The sequence below is a fragment of the Syngnathus floridae genome, chromosome 4, assembly GCF_059516105.1.
Source record: "Syngnathus floridae isolate MCC-2025c chromosome 4, RoL_Sflo_1.0, whole genome shotgun sequence".
Classification (NCBI taxonomy): domain Eukaryota; kingdom Metazoa; phylum Chordata; class Actinopteri; order Syngnathiformes; family Syngnathidae; genus Syngnathus; species Syngnathus floridae.
This window is the reverse complement of record NC_142416.1, coordinates 18,362,465-18,384,948: the sequence shown is the minus strand read 5'-3', so window position 1 is coordinate 18,384,948 and position 22,484 is coordinate 18,362,465. Positions and strand designations below refer to the sequence as shown.

General features: G+C 46.6%; 1 protein-coding gene across 4 annotated transcripts in view; it reads left to right on the top strand.

The window, feature by feature from the left end:
• The window catches only part of lef1 (lymphoid enhancer-binding factor 1), a 57,542-nt gene that overhangs the window by 964 nt on the left and 34,094 nt on the right, over window positions 1-22,484 (top strand). For all 4 annotated transcript variants that reach the window (XM_088373009.1, XM_088373008.1, XM_088373011.1 and 1 more), the window contains exons 2-3: window positions 640-728; window positions 10,623-10,826. The gene's annotated coding sequence lies outside the window, so the exon portion shown is untranslated. The remainder of the gene's footprint in view (window positions 1-639; window positions 729-10,622; window positions 10,827-22,484) is intronic.

Sequence of the window (22,484 nt, the reverse complement as noted above, 5' to 3'; positions counted from 1 at the left end):
TCAATGGTAGTTAAATAGATCATGAAGAAAAAAAACAAGTGAATCTTTTGTTATTGGTTTACGTCTGAGCAAGCGTCACATCAAGTGTGAAATGAAGCAACCAAGTAAATCTTTTGTTATTGGTTTAGTCCTAAGCAAGCCGTTTCGCAATGTAACTTTTGCGCGAATTCAAACTTCTCCTCCATTGATGATCATGATCATCTTGGCTGGGTTAATATCCAGAGCCACTTTCAAGCAACTGTGAAGCTCCACTTTCTGATAGATGATATAAGAATTTCTGCTTTCAAGAATTTAACGCTGACGTTGGGAAAAAATTCACCGACATCTGCGTCATTACTTTTAATCATATTGATTAATGACCACGTTTTTTTTTCTTTCTTACCCTGCCCTCGCAAACCTTCCAAGACTTTTGCCTCTACTTTAATCAATAACTCTTCGTCTAGGAGTTGGCGAGGGAGAGCAATTTTCTAATGTCACTCCCTCCAGAGTGCCCTGTCACAAAATAGCAGACTGTGCAAATTAGCAATGCTGACAGAAATAGAGAAAAAAAAACTGTCACACTATAGAAACTAATCTATCTGCATCTGCATAACTGGATGTGATGCATTTTTCTCACTGCCTGTGCCTGTTCCCATCCAGAGCAAAGAAGTGCAGCCAACCAGACTGCCGAGTCATCAATACTCCCACGGAGAAGTCTGGGCAAGGATGGATGCGATCAATATTCTAAGGCAAGCATGTTACATTCCCCCCTTTTTTTGGTAGCTAACCATAGACTCATTTGTTAATTCATAGCCAAACTCTCACATGACTAAATTCAGCAAAAGCGGCATCAGCAAGATGGCTGACTCTTCATGGATGTGAGATTTATTCTCCACATTAGCCATGAGCTGTTGGAGGAAGGTTGCGCAATACAGCTCAGTACACATTTATTTGTTTGTTTATTTATTTATTCATGGTAGGTTAGAGAATGAATAGCTTAGTGGTATTTATGTGCCTTTGACAGCTTAAAGGAATGATATTTAATAGTACACTCTCACCCAGACGAATTTGTAGGTTATACTGCCACCCTATGGACTAGTACTAATATATGAAGCCAATATATTCATAGCCGTCAGCTCAGAATAGCCACAATATTTTTGAAATCATGTTTGGAAAAATGAAAACGTTCGCCGCCCGATATTTTATTTTTCTTTACTTTGCTTGGTGGGTTGGGAAAGACATTTTTTGTATTTAATATCTTTGCTGTCCGAGGTGATTGTCCCTTCAAGTAAAATAGTGTGTTCTTGCATTGCACGCTGAAGTTGAGGATGTATTTGCGCGTGTGTGTAAATGGCGCCCAGATAATCCAAAGTGTGGAAGTATGCGTGACCATCATCCGTTTGAAGTGGCGGGTGACGTAATTGTGCCTGACAGGACGCTGATAATGATGCGTGATCAGATGCTGAGCCGTTCGCCTTCATTTCTCTCCTAATTGACCGGGCCGCGTCTCCTTTGAGCTTCTTTATTATTTATTAATAATTAGGCCATATATAATTCACACGGCTTGGACCCGCATTGTTAATTGAGCATCTGTTTGAATTGTGGCCTCTTGAGAAGCAGGATGTTGGAGTTGGGCCTTTGTCTGCAGCTAAAGAAATATATTCCTTAGTTAGTCATGGCGGATGACACCGTGTCATGTAAATTTTATAGGCGAGCAAAACTTATGTTCAATGTGTTTCCATTTACATTTTTTTATGTTTCGCTTACAAAGACAACATTGTCGAAAGAATCCCATTCGCAGATGTATAAAAATAATTTGAAATGTTTACATGTTGGGTTGAGTCCCGCTTTAATGCAATGCAATGAGCCTTTAATGGTTAAATTGATTCGAACGTCAAACAATTGTTGCATAAGTCAACAAATGCGAAATGTTGTTTCTATATTAGGACTTTATAATTTATCAATATTTACTGCATAAGGAATGTTGTCGTTCACGTGGATGGCCACGAGAGGTCAGCATCTGCACAGCAGTTGCCTCATCTGCGGCTCCGCACTCCAATCCGGAATCTCATGAGGCGTAATAGTCGTAAATTCCATCCATCCTTCCTTCCATCCAGCCATCAACTTGACATGGATGTAGTTCAAGTTTGGGAGGAAGTTGGAGTATAAGAAAACCCACACAAGTCAAAAGTTGAATCCAGAATGTCTTTATAGTCACTTTTCAATCCATATTTTCATAAGGAGACTAAATTTATCTACATTATTTATTATCAAGAAGCGAACTGAAGTTGTCTTCTTATTGTCCCGAAAACTAGAGTTGAAATACAAAACAACAACATTATATCAACACGCTCTACAAACTTGAGTCAACTTCAAGTCCCTTGAGCGACGTGCGCTCTTCAGAGCGATGCCTCCTCACTGCGGCTCTTCAAAACGAGCCGAGTATCAAAGGCTAATCTTTAAAAAGTTTAGTTTGGGTTGCGTTGAGGGAAATTTCTGACTTTGGAAAAGACATGTTCGTGAAAAAAAATAAAAAGTCTCCCCGGTCAGCGCTTCTGCAGGGGGACTGTTTACGCGAGGCTGTCGACAAGGTCCATACAAGCCCTCCCGCTGCTGTCTTTCATGCTGGCTCGGGACCAGAGAAGACGGGCCAGCTGAGAGGAGCGCGTCTCGTCTCGTCTGGTCTCGCCGCGTGTATTTTTGTAGACATCGCTGTAGATTTCGCTTCATCTAAGAGCACATCAAAGCGTGCTCTGCTCTTCCCCGCTACTACTAAACCCCTACGCCTTATTACCAAAGTGCTCTAAATGCCTTTGGGGGAGCCGAGGCCAGCTTTTAAAAAAAAACACAAACAAAAATACAAACACGTTTTGCTTTTATCTTTCAAACGACTATTTATGCGGTTACTAAATGAGCATTCTGAGCGTGTCACGCCGGTGACGACCGCTCCACGCGCGCTGAATGACAAAAGTGGAGTCGAGTCATTTGTTTGCGTGAGTCACACGCATCCAAGAAAGGCTGCCCGCAAAAAAAAAAAAAAAACACCCAAAAGTTTCCCCAAACGTGCTAGCGAACATGCGATTAACAAACGGTACACTCCCGTTCGTCTACTTTTTGATTTATTTTTTATGTCACTCGTGATGAGTTGCACGCTTGAGTCGGACGGGCCGTGCGGGCCCAAGCCGGGGCGTAAACAGGCTCCCGGCGGCACACGAATCTTGCCGTTAGGATCTCGAACGCAACCCCACGGAGATGCTGAATAATAGAACAAAGTGGCGATGAGTCTTCCGAGGTTCGCCTGCTCTTTATTGGTCCAAAGAACGTGTTCTCGTGAGCGAGTTGAAGCTAATTTGTTGCTCGGGAAGCGCAATTGCAGTCAAGCAAGAATTTTCAAGTCAACTCATTTCAACTCGCAAGGTACTTTTAGTTTCAGGGCTACGTTGCAAGTTGGTCCACACTTACTGTCAACATTTTGGACTCTTGCATAACAATGACAATGACAAAATCAGTTTTCATATGATCCAATCCAATAGAAATTAGATATTTAATGTATAACCCCTCCGCCGTCGTCTCTTCTTTGTGAGAAGTGACATGCAGTAAATGCAGAAGTATTCAAAGACAGACTAGGGCTGCCATTCTCCCATAGGGACCCCCCCTCCCCTCACTAATGCAAAGAAATCAAAACTCCTCGGACGTCACGCAGGCCGATTGAAGTTCCCGCCTCGGCTGCTTCGGAGCGGTCGCTTGCCCCGCGATGGCGAGCTTCATTAGCGCTGTCACTCAGACTCGGGGCAACTGGGCCGTGCCGCGGGGCACCCTCAGGGCCCAATCACTGTTGGTGTCCCCAGGAAAGGACCATCAAACGGCCCTATAGCATAATTCTGAAATGCAGAGAATCATGCTCCCCCCTTCTGTGATGACATGATTATCGCCAAGCTGCGGTTTAGTACGCTATTCAGCCCTCGGATAAAGTTCTATAAAATATATTTATAGTTCAATGTAGACTACTGGACTTAATATAATTTCAAACTCATCATTACCCAGACAAATAAAATCGTTTGGGTAAAGCGAGGAGCCCCCTGGTATTACTCGGCATGAACGACGGCAGAAAATTCCCTCCGAAAAACAACGACAGTGGGAAAGCGCTCGTTCTTATCTTTGCCTCATTTCAGCCAGCGCGCTGCAATTACAATGAGTCACATGATGCAATAAAAATAAATGAGCCAGTGGGCGCTCAGCTGTCCAACAATCCCAAATCCCGAAACAATGAGATATCCACGAAATCCCGCCACACAATTCAATACAGGAGCAAACAAAACCCAAACAAAACAAAGGCAAATGTCTTTGAAGAGCCAAAAACTGCCACTGCCGGAGTTCCTTTCAACAATATACACTGCGCAATATTCTCAGTACCAGCATGTTATTCAGAGCCTTCCTCCAAATATTTGGAGAGGAGGAGGAGAGATGAAACGGCGACAGAACAATGGGACTTTGGCGCTGTTTTGCCGGCCGTGCACCTCGCCCCGCCTCGGCCTCTTTGTAGTGAGCATTATGGAGTGTCCGCATCCCCCCCCCCCCCCCGGCCGGGTCCCCGCTTGTTCTGAGTCCAGGTGGGGTCTCAGCCTGCGACCCCACCCCACGCCTGCAAGCATTCACACAAACACAACCTCGTCTCTTGTACACCTGCTCCATCACTCTCCCGTTCTCACACACCTTACCTCCCAGGCATTTACGCGGAAATGAAAGCGTCTGTAGGGGCTTCTTTGTGCCAATAAATCAGTTCAGAACAGGTCAACTACATATTATAAATCTTCGACTCCTAATTTAAGGAAACTAATATAAGTTGTGGCGCACTGGCGGAGCTAGAGGGGGTCCGCCGGGGGCACTGCCCTCCCCGTGAAATATGCTTGGGCACCCCAAGTGCCGATCGTGATGTGTATTTCTGTTATTTTTCTACAGGGAAGAAAAGACAAATCTGTATATACTGTTTTTAATCAAAAATGTCTGTGTGACTCAAGATGAAGGCCGTTGCTGATTTATTCTCGCTCCACTAGTCGAGTCTGATGGCTCTGCGTCAAATATCCTCCCTGGATCTGATCTGATCAACTCTGTGAAAGTTGAGCCAAAAGTTTCTGTCCTTTTTCAAATGCAAAAAGTTTCCCTTTAAAAATGATCAAAAGCAACATTTGAGAGTGGCAAGCCGTCACGTTCACTTTATCTCACGCTCGCGTCAAATCTGTGAGATTAAACCCCCTTGACTGAATGCCCCCCCCTTACTGGACCCCCCCACCCGATGCTTAAAAATGTGTCGTACCACAAGCGACCAGAAGACAGCGCTAAATTGGAGACGAATTTGAGAACAGAACAAAGACAGACAGTAATGATGTCTTTCGCTCTGATATTTGGCTATGGCTACAGAGTGCTGCCCCTGTTTTTTTTTTTTATATATATATATATTTTATTTTTAGAAAGAACTGATCATTAGCTGGAGGATGTAAGCACCTTTTTATCCCGCAATGAAAGGCAGATAGCAACCAAAACAAGGTCTGACCTATATTCACTCGGCAACATCCCAACGGACTGGCAGGTTAACCCCCTTGCGGCGCCATCGCACATACGATGAGATACTTTTTTTTTTGTACATATCACACTTTCCGACTCTTGACTGTCAATATGTTCATCTATTCAATTTGAAATTCAAATGCGCCGCACCAAGAAGGGGGGTGTCTATGGTCGGCGTGTCGAGGCTGTGTCTGGTCCAGGTAATCCTCAGTGATCTGGCCTAATCTGTCACAGATATGCGGCAGAAGCGCGGGGAAGCTGCTGAAGTGGGGGGGGGTTAAAAAAAAAAAAAAAGGATTACGGCAGTATGTCTGCATTAGCTCACTGGCCTTATCTTTTCAAATGCCCCCCCCCTAAAAAAACTGCTTTAGCTTTAGCTGCTCTTAGCGCACAGTGTCTCTGTCATGCGGAGTTTTACCATACTCTGCCAAAACCGACAATCATTCCCATCTGATTCCATCGTATCCCTAATATTTAGTCAACTAATATTTTTTATCGCCCCCAAATCTGACGTAGCCAATCCCAGCTGATTTGTGGAAAGAGGCGGGGTTACACCATGAACGTGTACATAACGTATACAACCGTTTTGCTGTTTTGCTTGGACCCATCCGGCCAGCGGTGGAAAATCAAAGCGTCTCCCTGATCTGAACTGCGATGACCTGAACCAAACCGTACCCCTTTGCGCAAACAAGCCCACACGGGACATTATACGATTCAAAACAAAACATTGTGGTAGGTCATGTGTTGTTATGAATGGAGCTGTTTGCTAACTAGCACCAAGATTTGTAGCGCAGTGATGCCTTCCAGTAATAAACACAATTCTCAGAAGCTCACTGATTGCCAGGAGAGATACCAGCTCCATCGACGTGTGCCGCAACGTGAGCGTCTCGAACCAAAACATTTGAATCGATAGCGGGAAGGCGTTTTTCCTTCCCACTGTTGGTTTATGTTGCCTCTCGTCTCCCCTCGTGGGAGGGCCACCCATCGGCCAGAGAACGACCGTGTCGGATGCGCTCCCTGTTTATGTTTCAAAGATTAGAACTGATGAAAGAACCTCTTCCCAAGTCGGGCTCGGGGAGTCGTCATTTGGACGCCCCGCCCTTTGACCTTACGGGTTGTCAACAACCCCTGAGCATTTACCCGCTGATTCGTATCCGTCGTAAAACTTTCTCGACTTTGTTTCCGTCGTCTCTCAGGATCGTAACGCTGACGTTTCACCTTCATCTGTCCTCTTTCTTTTCATCGTCGAGCCTCGCTGAAAGAACCTCATTGTTCCGTTTTCTATGTGGTCTCCCAGTTTCACCCCTTTGATTCGCTTCCTCTCCCAGTCTCTGTTACAGCGATATGACTCGCCCCAGTCAATGTCCCGTACACCTTGTGGCGAAGTACATAATACCGCCTTGTCATTCTTGTGGATTTCGGCTTCCCGTGCCAGGAGACGGTTCGGGAACTTCCAACCTTCCTTGTCATTACCATCCCCGCCACAGCAAAGCAAACGGGAGGCTTTCCGAGGTTAACTCGTCTCTTGCCTTCGGAAGCTTGTGGATTTGGATTAGGGTGTTCCTCAAATTTAAGAAGACACGCTGGGCGCATTTGTTTCCCATCAGCTCTAATACGAAGCAGAGTTATCCCAACAAAGTACAGCGCTGTATGATTACCGGCAAAAGCCTCGCCCTAGAAAGATGACTCGTCAGCCGCCGCCACACGAATGCTAGTCGGTCCTCGCAGTCTATTGTCTGAAAAAGCGTCCATCTTAGGTTTGTTTGATTAGATATTAGGGCCGCTATTGTGTAAGTTTCCTCTCTCTTCAGCTAAGCCGATTGTGTTTTCTTTGGCTCGCTGACAAGCCCCCACATGGCAGTTTCACTCTCCATGTTTGCCTCGAATGTGACTCATCACGTTGTTATTGGGTTTCATGACACAGCGCCGTGCCTGTGCCCAGCTAGCTCCTTTGTTGTCTCGGCAAGTTCATTCATTCGATGATTAAAACCGTAGATGCACTTGTCATAACTGATTGTGCATTGGCCTCCATGTCTAGAGGCAAAACCCCCTCTGGGGAAAAATTGGAAAACACCTTTTCAGGCAAAGTCATTTGGATAAAGTCCCTCAGCGGACCAATACCAAAAGAACTCAACTCCCGAAGCGTTGATCGTTCTCAACGGCTCGATCCCGAGTTAGCAAGCAACATTGTAGCGTCGACCCAGAGGGAGACAAAGTTCCTGATGACGAGATCTCGCTTTAGTCATCCCCGCATTTCGAAGAACCCAGCTAGGCAACCGTGGGTCGGTTTTCCCGTGAGTTCTACATATTGGGGCAGCATCAGGTGTGTATAGAAATGCAACACGGTATGGCCACGAATAAACAAGCTAGATAAACCGCGCCATATGCGCCTCTGTAGATTGCTCGCCGATCAATCTGAGCAATATGTTCGGACGGTGCATCAGCTTTGTTGACGTATACTATTTGTTGTACACGTAGAGCAGATGGCACTACCGTTGACCCCTCTGTGTGTCTTCCTGTCCCCTCGCTGAACCGCAGAATGTGTGTGTGTGGGGCTTATCTGGTCAAACTGGGCGGCGGGGAACGCTTTGAAGGCACGCTTGTGTGGCGATGCAATCAGCCAGACACACTCATACACAAGCACTCCTCTTACCCGATACCCCTCTTTGCCCTTCATCTGCTTTTTGGGAAAAAAAAAAAAGGCAAGAGAGACCCTGTTTAAACAGCTCGTGGACAATCTTTGGGACTTAAGCAGACAGCATCAGTCCAGAGTCTTTCCCGTCCGCTACTTCAATATCTCCACGTGATAAAACACTCGCAGAAACCCCTCGAGGGGATCGCTTGTAAATTTTCCACCCTGGACGGCTAAATAAATAGCGATTATCCGCAGAGACAATGTAATCCCCAAGTGGTCTCTTGTCCAATCGTGACAGATTTTGGATCGAGCGTACATAAAATGGAGCTGGACGTACGAGCGTCTAGACAAAGTGGAGTGCGTTGTAGCTGCTGTCAAAATGTTGTCAAGTGATTTCACTGATGTTGTTCTAATGAATTTATTTGCGCTGGCTGCCGGAGAAAACAGTCTTTTGAGCTGTCAGTCAGGTGCCGTCCAAATTTCGGCTTTACAAACGTAGCCCGGTTCAAATGTGGTCTGCAAGAAAAAAATTGACATGAGCGTCTGCAATTATTTTTTTTTTCCATCCTGCGCTCTAAAAGACTGTAAATTAATCTTGCCGGCCACTTTGATGCTTTCATCTTTGGCTAATAAGTTCCACACCAGCATGGTAACAATATTCCTACCCTGGCACGTATTGATTTGGATTAAGTTCTGCGTCGTTTTGGTTGATTGCGCAAATTAGACTCTTCTTTTTCATTTTCCTTCCTCCTTTGCCCTGTCACTTTTTCGTGCTGCCTTTTTCGGGTAGCCTTTGATGTGCCTGCTTTAATTTGAAGCTTAATGGAATCTCTGGCACCGCCGCCCCATCTATCGGCGACAGCATCGCAGATCATCGTTCTGCCGAGTGGGTGTCGAGATAGCCGTAAAACAATACGGGGACGATTCCGTCGTAGCGTAGGACTTAAAAGTTCATCGTGTAACTGAATGTCAGGCAGTTCACTCAACATTAGCACGGACTACGATTTTCAATCATTCAAAGCAGGTGGTTTCCAACCCCGAAACTCCTCCCACAGGAAAAAAAAATGCCCGGAGGGTCGCTACGTTACGTTGCGAGCAATAATAAAAGCCAGGACGGTAAATCAGTACTGTGTCTTTATCAAAGTCGTATTTCAGTGCTGGTTTAACTAGCATACTTGTAAAAAAAAAAATATGGAAGGATAGACGCCGTCAGCCATGCGTTTGCCTGCACACACACTCCAAGACGCTGTAAGTCAAGTTCAGACAGTCAGGGGGGGGGGAAATCCCCCATTTCGGCAGCCTTTAACTCTCCACACATACTCGACTTAATGAATGCCGCTGCGTGTAATGACACATACGGGAGCTGCGTTGGCGGTGAGGGGCCTCGCTCTTTCGTTCGTGCTTGTATTTGATGTCTCTCCACCGGATCGTTAGATTTCACCAGGAGATTGCCAGAAATTGGCAGCAAAATTAGTTGTGGTTGGATTTTGAAAGTTTTTGGGGGGTATTTCTTGCTTCTTGTCGGTCATTATTGAACTCGCCAAGATCCTTTTGCCTTTTATCGTAGTGACACATAAAAACTTTTACGTGGCCGGAGTCAGTCGCTGTCGTCGGACCCCGACTGTTTGTCCTATCTTCTCGTAAATCGACATGAATAAGTAACGCAACAATGAGCCCGCTTTGTCCCATCTGTCTTTTCCAGTCAGATGAGACCGATGAAGAGATTTTCGATGGTGGTACGGCTCTCGTAGCCCTGCGCTACCTGCGCAGGAGAAGCCTCTCCCTCTGATGTCTGTCGGAAAATTGACTTGCCTTTTCAGGCGTTGACCCCAGTGTCTGATGTAAGACCCAGACACTGCACATCAAAGCCAACCAAGGGCTGGGAGAATGGATTTCTATTTTGGAAGAAATATTGACTTAAGGCAACGGCGTGATCAGGCAACCATAAGTGATGTCTCACATCTTTTTTTTTTTTTTTGGTCGCCACTTACCGAGGCAGCGCAGCAAGCATGACTTGCTTCTGCTTTGCATTATTTGGAAAAGTTTTTCTAACGTTGTGTTACCATATATGAATCATTAGATGAGCGCTTTTTTTCCCTCTCCCTTTTCATCTGATCTTTTAAAATCCGATATCAGAAGGCTGGAATGGCTCTCTTGGCTCCTGGAAGTTGAAGGCAATTAGTTTCAGAAGGCTGGCGATACTTTGCTTTCTTTGTATTTATTTTTTTTTCGTAGAAGGAAATCATTTCCAGTATCTGAATAGCAAAACACTTTAAATACCGTATTGGTGGTCATTTATAAAACATTTCTCCTATTTAATCCATCCATCCAATCCGTCCGTCCATCCTTTTATTTCCTAGGCACATCCATCTGCAGTACCTTTTAATCCAGATTCAAACGACATCGATCCAACCCCATTGTCGTTTCTGCACATGGCTTTTTACAGCAGTTTCCGCTTGGGCGAAGGACGGCTTAGCGACTGGTCCAGCTGCATCCCGCTATCAACAGACGGCATCCAGCTGTTGCCCCTCGAGATGGAGGCCAGGTGCTGCATGTCCTGCAGGCCCATTCTTTGCTCGTGTAAACATACCTGCACCACATTGGGACTGGGAAAACTATGAAGACACCAGAAGGCGCCATCAACCTCCAAGTGAGTGCTTTGTCTGAACCATGTTTAGCGTTTTCTTTCTTTTGTCGGGGTTCAAGTCAGCCACCATGCTCAGCGTGGATGGAAAAGCTTAGCTTCACAACGGGGATCTCCGCAAAAAGTCGAGAAACGTCGTCACGTTTGCTCCAAAATCAACACGCAGTGGCAACACATGCAAGTTTGCGCGTTCCATTTTTTCGTCATGTCGGCGTAAAAGTAAAACGCAGGAGGAAGCCAAACAAGTGGCCGCGTATGAACACACGCAAAAAACTCTGACTCAACGCTGGCGGCGCACATGAAAAAGCCGCGGTGATTTACGGCACACGCAAGCTTCACGCGTATGTCAAACCACTTCCCGACACTTAACTGCGAGTGCGGCCGTCTCCAGAGTTATGGTCCTCTGGCGCTTCCGTTAATAGTCGCTTGGCTGCAGTCTGGTCGGCGGCGAGGAGCCTGCGGGAGAACAGCCACCTGTGCGAGGCCGGTTGGACGCGTGCCAAAACACAAAACAGATTTGAAAGGCAGTACCTGCGAAGGCGTCACACTCCGGCGCAAAAGCACACAGAGGGAGGAGAATTCCCTGGCCACATGAAAGCGGGAGGCGCTGGGCAGCGTGCCAGGCAGGACTACCCGGAGACAAAAGAGAAGCACCTCTGCAGGGGTTTGATGTTCACGTGGGATCCAACGTGCTGATGGATCCCGAGTTTGGCCCATTCGCAGATGAACACATTCGCGCCTCCGAGCGCCGTCTCCAATTAATCTTCTCGACACTAGGCGCTCCCCCGAAGGCGGCGGATTTCTCCGCGCCGGTCTAACTTGACTCGTGAGCCAGGCGTGCGTATATGCGGCTATATGTGACGCGCACCGGCGCACCCCTGATGAGGCTATCAAATATGGACAGTCAACAAAACCCTTTGACTTTGACTCACTTGACCTCACCGGCTTGATTTTTGTCGACGGCACATTCGTAAGAAGTGTCGCAAAATACTGTGATTGATTTAGAACCAGTCCAGGGTCTCAGGACCAGAATGCAGGACCGTATAGATAATTGATGTTCTCTCGGTTTTCATCCTCCGCAGCACCCATCGGATCAGCGGCGATACGATAATCTCATGTTTGTTAGCACATTTTCACGGGAAAAAAAAAATGCACAGTGTCATTCGGCTTCAGCACAAAGGAAGCCCGATAGTAGGATTAGCGCTTGGTTTCACGGGTCGCCGTGACGGTCCACCGCTGCGCTCCGCCAGCCTTGCGCGATGCCCTAATGATGCTGTCGGAGCTCTGAGGGGCGGGGCTGAGCTAACGGGGGTTGCGGGGTGGAAAATGGAGCGGGGGAATTGGGTAAAGGGGGGGGGTTACTTATCTGCACAGCTCCTCAGCATTTCTCTTAATTAAAACTCCTATCTGTGTCTTTGAAGTTCATAATGAGTCGTTTTTTCTTGCGCGCAGCAACGGGGAGGAAAATAAGGCCAGAACGGATGTTATTCTATTCTCAAACACGTCGGATGTATGTTGCAGCATGTCGGAGGTTATTGTTGCCGCCTCTCTTATGCGGTTATTTGCATGAAAACAAGCTTGAGGAGCAAAAGGATGTAAGCAATGAGGCTGATAAAGAGGCGCTGCTGTTTTTTTTTTTTTTTTTCCCTTTCTCCCATTTGCAGCATGTGAATGGGTTTAATCTTATCACGGGCTGCTCCTCACAGCTTGTGCTGATCTCCCTCCTCGCCAAGCCCTCACTCTCGCTTTCACGGGCCCTTCAGATTACAGTCAAATATTACAGGCCGTGACCAATCTCCAATTAACCAAATGTTGTCGGGCTATAATATCACCCTTGGCTCTTTTCATGCGCTTCGGATCGGCTTTTTCTTCCAAACCGGCGTGGATATTTTCTCCCCTCCGTGCGATGAAACGTCACTCTGCCGCTTAAAGCCTCCGTACGATCCCGACTAAGCTTAACCCAAATAAATCAGTCTTCCCGCGATACGTTCCGATCCAGACGAGAATTCACTGGTTTCGGAAATCGTGTTCCAATCAAGGAAATTACCGCACCGTCCCAGTTTTTGAAAGGCAGGCTGCTGAATTTGCTTATTTTTCTCTTTTGATGAGCTGATCTTTCCTGGTTTGCACAGCGGTGGGTGGACCGTCAAGGACAGGAAGGCCCAAAAACTGATTTTGTGTGTGTGTGTGTGTGCCTTGTCTTTGTCATCCAGTATTTTCACTTCGCTCTTGGTTCCGTAAGCTGTCGCCGTTTGACGGGGATATAATTAGCGGCTAAGCATTTTGAGTCGAGCACATGACAGAGAGCCGCCGCTGATTCCAATAATAACCAAACTCTGCCAACGTTTGTATTTCAAACCGAAGGACGCGTATCGGTACCTTTCTGCTTTTTTTAGTCTTCCCGTCAAGGCGTCTTAAGTTGAAAGAAGACAACAACACTTTGTTTCGGGAGATGAATCGACGACCCGCGCAAACCTTTCTTTGCTCTGATCTCCCGTTTGTTTTAAAACTGCCGTCTTGTTTCGGGAGGAATCACGACCTTTGCGTTCAGATGCGAAGCGCCAGACAACGGCGCACGCATTCTCGGAGTTCTTCAAACGAACATCCGGGCGCCGTGTTTGGCACCACCGGGGATGAATCGTTTCCGTCTTAGGCTACTTTCAAGTTTTACTGCGGTGAGGAGTTCAAAATGAAACCTGTGATTCAGACTAGGGCCAGAGTTTGTCTTTTTGCAAGAAACGCCTCGGGGTCTTAACTATCTATCAAGCATTGTCGAATCGTCTTCACACGAGTTATCAAATGATTCCATGTACGGTGTGCTGTATGATGGCTAACATTGCTAAGCTAACTCAGAATTAGCGCTAGCATCGTTTTCATGTACCCACTTGTTGCAATCTCAAAACGATTGAAAATAACGAAGGGTGATCGTTTAAACCCGGAACACGTTACGCTCGACCTTCCGATGTATTTTTCCATCGGGTTCGGATCTTATTATTCTGCCCCCCCTTCAAAATATAATGTCAACTCATGACCCCGTTTGAAGCCCTCAACTAATGAAGTCAAGCTGAGAATAAAATCACACAAACTAAAGCAGAGCTCAAGTGTTTATCGGCGATCTGCAACCCGGGTTGCAGCCACTCGCTCTCAGATGTCTCGCTGCCTCCATTACGGGCGCACACACCCCGAGGCTGGAAATTGCCTTTTTGTGTCCACGGGCAGAATTGAGCCGAGCATCTTTTACTAAATGCATCTGCGAGGAGAACCAAGTCCCTCTTCAGGTCTAAAACCTTTGATCCTTAAGAGACCCCCACCTTCCTTTTTACCCCTCGGGAGCCGGCATGGCCGTAATTGAAGATCATTAACAATCCTCAATGCGACCCTCTCGACGAGCGTCTCCATAATGGGAACGGAAGTGTGTGACGGCGGCAGAAACCGGGAGCGAAGGGATGGAAGGAGCGAGGGACGTCTTCCAAATAGAAATTAAGTGTGAATATCCCGTCTGTGGCGCCGTCGCCCGTTTGCTAAAGGAGCTGAAACGAGCGAGATTACTGGCTTACATTTGTAGCGCCGTGCTGGTTTCTTTCTTTTTTTTTTTGTTTTGTTTTGTTTCGCTGAAGAGGGGCGGCAAATGGTGGTGTGGGGAGGGGAGGGGTCGTGCGCGCACTTCAAAAGAATTTGTAACCAACCTAATTCATCTGGAGCGTAGGATGAGCTCGTAAGAAAGATGAAAGATGAAAGTGAGTTGGCATGGAAACAGAAAGCACATCAGCGCTCGCTGGCACACAAAAGGGCCGCCCGTGTTGCATGTTGCATTTCGGCGGGAAAGCATCCAAAGAGGCTTTAAGTGCTATCGTGACCTTACAAACAAAATGAGCCAATTATGACTAACTAGGCGGCTCAATTTCCGCTTTCTTTCCACGAGACCGTGCTTATCGTGTCTTGTCTTTTTTTGCCATTTAATCTGGAGCATAGAATCAACATTTTTGTTTGCTTCGCGGGGCAGTGCGCGGGTGTTAGCAGTTAGCATGTTAGCTTCCCAGTTTTTAGGTTTTGGTTTCTTGGAGGGGTTTGCTCTGCGTAGTCCAGCTTCCTCCTACATTCTGCAAAAAAAGACACATGACCAAATAGTGTATTTGCTTTTCGCTTTTTTTTTTTTTTTCCAACAATCCCATAAAGTCTATTCATCACTCTGTCTGCTCAACGATATCACATTTCATCTTCTCGTGGAAGTGAGGGGAAGTATTAATTGGAAGGCAGCGTGAGGCCATATATCTCTTCCTCCATTTGATCTGGATGAGGGGAATTCCACAAGTTGAGACTGTGCAGACCTCCAGCGCAGCTGTGCCGTCGCACTCTTGTACGAGCATGCGAACGCATCAAGATATGCAGATGTACTCCGAAACGTACATCCTTGTGGTACAAATATTTTACCAACAAAAAATAAATCCTTGCTGAAATAGGATAAAACTAATATGAAAAAACTGAGGCGGTTAAATTAGCTAGCGGTTAGCACGTCTAGATAGCATTTCTGGCCTCCCAGGTGACAGATTCATTGAAAATGCTAAAATGTCCATATTTGTCATTTCAAAGTTCAAATCCAACAACATCCAGCTAGTCAGCGGCGCGTCCCTTGAAAGGCGCTTTATGGAAGTTATTCCGAGCGCATCGCCATGACACCCGTGTTTACCTTGTCACGTTCCCTCCCCGTTGGGAAGTGGTAGGCTCCCGTATCCCGCAGTGCTGCGATGACACAACGGGCGTCTCGCGGTATCAAAGGCCTGCCGGTGACACCTTCACAGGGTGATCATGTAAAAAGATCAAATGTTCGGAGGTTGGTTTTTTTTTCGCATCACAGAATGCAAAGTTAATTGAATGATGGTGAAAAGAGGAAAATAAATGCATGTGACACTTGTGACAGGGACTCACTTCGGTAGAAAACCCTTTCCCCCCTCTCTCCCTTCCTTCTCTATTTTATTTTCATGAATTGTTTCTTTTAAAGTTCATCTGTCACTTTATAAATCAGACGTTTCCACTTTTATACTTAGCGCGGTACCCCGACTTACAAGTTGAATTCGTTCTGTGACCACATTTGTAATTGAAATCATTCGTATCTCAAATACGCTTTCCCTATTGAAATGAATTGAAACACTGTTAATCCGTTCCGACACCGTAGGAAAAAAAAACACCACTCTCCCACCAGTTTAAATAAAAAGCAATGATGGGTTAATTGCAACTGATTACTCTATCTATCATGCTCGCTAACTTGCTGTTTCATCATGACAACGATAAGCACGGGCTTGACCCGGTGAAACCTCAAAAGTCAAACCTCCCCGGGTGGTGAGGGGGCAAATCCCACCACTTCTTTTAAGAGTGTGTGAAGAGGACTCCGGTGGATTATTTTGATCCCCGGAGTCAGAAAAGGAGGATCCGCCGTCACTGCGATTGGTCTGTATGTCAGGGCGTCCTCACGCTTTGACATTTGAACTGTGCGGGACTTCTTTTAAACGATAACTCCCTCTCCAGACCTGTTGAGGGAGCCCTAGAGCAAGAAACTCCAACCGCAGTCAACGGAACAGCACAAAGTTGAAACACTGCAGCTATCAAACGAAATCGCAAAATAGTACAAACGTTCGCCTCGGCGATCAAACTCGTCGGGTGTGAATGCGGAAGGGAGAGCAGCCGGCACATGTTGAAAGGCACGGCGGCTCTTTAATGTGGCTCCAAGCTCGCCAGTCCGGGGGCCCTAATGAGCTGATGTGGAGCTGTGCCGCTCGCTCGCCTACGCGTCCACGGCTCTCCCGCTGCCATTAAGGAGATGCCCCTGAATTCCTCACGAGACCCCCCCCCCCTTCCAAAAAATACACACAAACCTCAAAGACTGGCATGTCCCCCTAGATTGGTTAAAATGGACGCCTTTGTTTGCCAAAAGACTCCACCCGGCTGTTAGCGATGTATATGGCACCGCTGGCCAAGACTTTTTTTTTTTTGCTTCTTCTTCTGAAGCCACAAGATGCTGCCCAACTTCTATCTAAACAGGAAAGTCGTACTCACTTATTTTTAATGGTCGTGGTTGGAAGATGAAGTCCAACACATGCACGCTCCAAATTAGCGATTGCATTTAATAATCAGGATGACGCATCTCACATCAAAGTGGGCCTGTGTCAAGAATTCCAGCATGGGCAAATATTGGTAATTTGTCAGGAGTGGGCTGCAAATGTGACAGTGGCACACGAGCCAATGAGCAGGATGACTAATCCCCCCGACACCATCAAAGCGCTCAGCCCATGACAGCGCAGCCTCCCGGTTGACGAGACAAGAAGACGGAATGGAAAAATGGCAATCGCCAGGCCACCCAAAATGTGCCCGAGTTACAGTATATACAACCCAGGTTTTCTCATGATACATTGCACTCCTTCAAGTAACCGAAGACAGGTTTGGAAAATGTTTCGGCGTCCTCCTGAGTTTTGTTACTGGCCTGTCGGTAGAGAATCGCCGCTGGCGCTCTGCCCGTAGCTCCCTGGCGTCCTCAACACGGCCGCTTCTGATCTGCAGCCAGGTCCTCCGGCCCACCTCACGGCCCAACCTTGGCCGTCGTCACACTCCGTCCCCCCCCTCCCCCTTGAGCCGACGCCCATCCCGCCTCCCCTGGCGGCCTCGGCCGTGTCTCGGCTGCCAAATGTTTACACAAACAGAGGCGGACGCCATGTTTTTTGTTGAGGAGATGGACGTGCAATTAACCTCGGACTGACTCGTGGAGAGGAAGGGAAATCCGAAATCTTTGGGACGCTCTAGTGGGGCGGGCTAAACTCGTGGATTAACCTTTTCTGGCTCATTGGCTTGTCACTGGGCCCGATCTCTAAACCAGTAAGACCTGAGAGAAAATCTATTTCTATTTTTGAGCCGCCCCAAAATAATCACGAAGAGACCGTCCTTGTTGAGAGCTTTGTGATGGACCGAGCCGACTACCCGCGTCAATAAATAATTTTTGTTTCAAAGCTGACCGGTTGCGCGGCGGCAATTACAGGAAGCCCTCAGCGGCCATTCACATGCAAATTTGACCAAAGCCGGCTTGCTTTGTTTCAGGTGCCGCTCGTTTTGTCATGCTCACCGGGCCAGCCCTCCTTGTTTGGGTTTGAGCGAAAGGTGTCGTAATAATTTGGCTGTTTTTATTTTCGGCGCTTACAGCTTGATTTATGTATGGAGAATGAAAATTGGAAAAAAAAAGCATTTTGCGCGCAATTTATATTTGCATATTTTCTATTTATAGTAAACATTTTAGAGAAATATTTTCCTTGGATACATTTAAGGACAATTTTAAGGAGACAATTTGAAATTTTGACTTTGAACAGGACATTTAGCTTAAATTTAAAACCAATACTCTCCACCAAATAATACATGCTCATTCACGTTTTTTTGTCTCGAAGTAAAAACGTGCCGCGTTGTCGTCAGCGGGCGCTCCCTTTCAACTCCCCTTGCGCCATCTTTCTTTCATTGTTTGCATTACGCAATAGGCTGTAACGCTGTTGCCTCATTGTCACCATGAATTACGTTCGGGCACCGTGACTTCTCCAAACGCCCCACCCCTCCCCTCTCCAGCGAAACAAGCTGCGACTTCCTCGCTTCCCCGAGCCGCGGCGGCCATCTTTTAATTATTTCATGCCCCTTGGTTCTGGATGTGCGGGACGAGCTGCGGGAGAATGACGATGACTGACAGCCGGCACCCATCCCACAGGAACTCATTAGGCTTTCCCCGAGTAAAAAGCTGGTGGGCACGCCGCTCTCGCTCCTCGCCTCTTAGTCCTTCCTTCGCTGGAGTTTGGAAAAAGCAAAGCAACTCAACTCCACTGGCTGAATTTACTGCGCTCTTATCTCGTCTGATCATAGGATCGCTTCAGAAATATTCTTTCATTTCAACTTTCTTTTTGCTCATCTGTGACTCTTTTGCACATTTTTTTTTTTTTCCGGGTGTTTTAGAGCTTTCTCCCTTATGGTGTTTGTCTCCTCGGTCCTCTTTTTGCTCCCGCTTCTTCCCGCCGGGGTGATACAAGGCGGTGCTAAGGGTTCTGAGGAGCCCTTGAAGTGTCGGCAGCCTCAGAGAGCACTTTAAAGGACCATTTCATCATGTTCGCTGAGAAGTGCTTCTTAAGAGCAGGCTCCCAACATGACTTGTGTGAATCCAGCGCAAACTCCCTGGAAAGTTTTCGTTTCATTCCAATTTTTTTTTGTTTTTTTTTAATGTCAGTGACGGACAGTAAAAGTACCGTATTTCTCGGACGATACTGTTCACCGGTTTTTAAAGTCCAATCTTTTTGTATATAGGGAGCACCGGGTTATATTAAATTTAATAATTTATTGCACATTAAGGGAAGCAAACCAGGACAGCAAATGAGTCAAACTTTATTCAACTTCAATACGCCCACCCCTGAAACTTTCGTAGCTTCAAAAGTTGTTTTTTTTGTTCACACATCGCCAACTAGTGGCCCGGCATGCATTTTACAACCTTCTTTGCTTTTGCAGCTCTTCGTAAATAATGTCCTAAAGATCCACCTCATTTCCCCCTCCATCCTTGCACCTCTTGTGGATCTTCTCTCCCTCCTTGAAAGCGTCCTTCTCCCTCCCTCCCTCTCCTCCCTCCTCCTGCCTCACTCGACCCATCTGGGCTGTCTGCCGGAGTGGAGAACGTCGGTCCCTGTCAGGGGAGCTCAGTGGGGCCCTGCCGAAGACACAAAGGGCGGATTAACGCAGCTGCCAGTCAGACTAAGACCCGCGCACAACAGCTCTTCTGGAGTCTATAGCGGTGTCCTCAGCCCTCGCGCCCGGGCTCCGTCACAAAGGGACATCATTAGCTCCAACACAAAGAAGCCGCCCGTCTTAAGCAACATCGCAATCAGCCGCCACAAATAGTGTGATTAGCCCAGATGATATGCATGTGTAATGTATGCTAAGAAAATGTCATCTGCTCAAAACCGGAGATACGCGGCATATGGATGAGACCTTGGGTTTTTTTCAGCAATGCCGTTTCAGAATCAATCACTCTCTTTTTGGGCTTTGTCGAAACGATAAGCTTGTTAACGTTCAATCAATTTTGACAGGGAAGGTAAATATATAAAAAAAATATTTAAATCTTTGACGTGAAACAATCTCGGCCGCCTTGTTTGATGAACGGCTCTTTATTTCCGCCATGGCTGTGCAGGGAAAAAGGTGACCTCAGCGCAATTTGGCAATACGGACATTTCATAAGGTAATAGGCCTTCACTGGACGGAGATGAAAACACAGACTTTACCCAGGGGCGCCGTGTTTGCGAGCATCAGTCCGAGTCGACGCCAAGGCAACTCGGTGGGAGCAGTGAAACCAAAAGAGGGCGAATGACATTAACAGCGGTGGAAGTCACAAACAGGAGGAGAGAACGGAAAAAAAAATAATAAAAGCAACAGGCTTTGGAAGGTCAACGAAACGAAAGTCTTCCTGGTTCATTTTATTCAAACGCAAGGACGTTTGGTACACGAGTGAATGTTTACTGAACATTCCGCTATTGTCACATGGCTTCAAGGTGTGCCGGTGCTCGAGGACATGCTTGCGTGACGAAAACTTTGTGAAGTATGTAGCGAGAAAGATTTAAGCGTCACCTGACTTCCCTTTGAGAAACAGAATCATTTTTATTGGCTAGATATTTGAAAAAAACATGTCCGCTATGGAATTATTAGTCGACTTTATGGCAAGAAGGAAAAATCTTTTGGGATGTCTGCTGGTTTGAGTGTGTGTAGTTTGGAAAGTGCTGGAAGAGGTGGTAAGCACGATGTGGAGGCTCTAAGAGAATTTTGGATGAATGTTGAAAACAAGATACAACTGTGAACTCATTCATTGCTTTTGACATTTTGCGCATGGGCGGAGCTAGAATCTATTTTCCCCTTTTGGGGGGGGCATGGGGCGGCCAGAAATAGTATCTGCAAAACAAGATTTTTACCAAATCAGAAAATTCTTCAGAAAACACTTATAAAGATTCATTGGTTCTCCACAGTGGACAGGGAGAAATGTGGGGTGAAAAAAATCCTGGAAAAATCTGTAAATCCCCAAAAAGTCAGCTGGCCCAAACTTACGACTTTTAGAGGTGGGGTACACCTTGACCTGTTCACCAGTCACTTGCAGGGTATTAGTAGACAAACAACCACAGACACCTGTGAACTGAGGAGAAAACCCTGAACCGGAGGATCACGAGGCAGACCTTCTAACCACTACCTCCACCGCGCTGCCTTACACACAAATCTAATAAAATTCTCATGTAAGGAATCCAAACAATGACATAATGGGATCCCACAGCCAGAAGTAACATGACTTTCTATCTGATAAACCCCCCCCACACACACACACATCGAGAGTCAAAGCAGTCTAGGTGATGTTTATTGTTTAGCCCTGCATGTTGATGTGATGAGACAACCAGGCTGATAAGAGCATGCCAGTGGTAGCGGCGCTCCGCGTTTGATCTGGTCCACAGACGCGGGAGCAGGGTCAGCGAGGTGCGGCGTGTGCTTGATTAGTAACTGGATGAGGGAGTGGGTAGAGCGTGGGGGGGGGGGGGTTTCAACTCTGACCCATGACCCTGACACAGCGGGCCCTGACGCAACGCTCGGTGCTTTCTCCAATAACGCAGTGGGATGAAAGGAGCGGCGGTGCGTGTGTGCTCGCAAGACTGGCCCACTTCCCCTTTGGACTTGAACAATGCAACACAAACAGCGCGCAGTGGAGAAGCTGGCCCGGCCTCATTCGGCGTAGTCATGCCGGGCCACAATAAACAAAGCGTGTTGTGCCACTCTGAAGGGATCGATTACAGTGTACACTTTTTTCCGTAGTCGTTATTATTCTTTGGCCAAATAAAGCACCAAGCAAGGTTTTCTGGTAGACCTCCAAAATCCAGGCTGGGTAGCACCCCCGTTGGATTTTTGTCCCCAAAGCCAGTTTGGCATAGCAACGTGAAATTCAGGAGCCATGTCTATCACGAGGAGCCAATTTGGCATAGCAACGTGAAATTTAGGAGCCATGTCTATCACGAGGAGACCCACAAAAAAAGTTTCAAGAATCCATGCCTGGAAAGCCTAGCAGCAATTCCAGGAAACCTTTAAAAAAAGTAATATTTCTTGGAGATTTTATCTGATTTGTAATCAAAGACTTTTTGGATGACCTCCAAAATTCGGGGTTGGTAGATGTCCTGGATTTAGCAAAACCAAACTTCGTAGAAATGCCTATTATAAGTAAACCCACAAAAATCTAAGTTTGACATTTTGATTTCCGGGGATCCTTCAAAAACAACTTTTGTAGAAGCTTGATCTGTTCTCTGACAAATTTAAAAACTTTCCACCAGACCTCTAAAATTCAGTCAGCTGGATTTGACCAAATTTTTGGTGAACCTTTAAAATGTATCATTTTTGCAACAAATCCTCAACAAAAAATTATCAAATCCTTTCCTGGCGGAAACTCAACTCCTGTTACTGTGATGGCCTTCAAACTCGATCCCTTGGTGTCACCCGTTCATACGTCCAACTTTGAACGCCGATGAACTTTGCTAACGTGCGTATTGACGGCCTGCGGCATCCCCACCCAAACGCCAGCATTTCCGTCGAGATCATTTCATTTTAATGATAGTGTGGTTGCGCGTGTGCCGTCGTAAA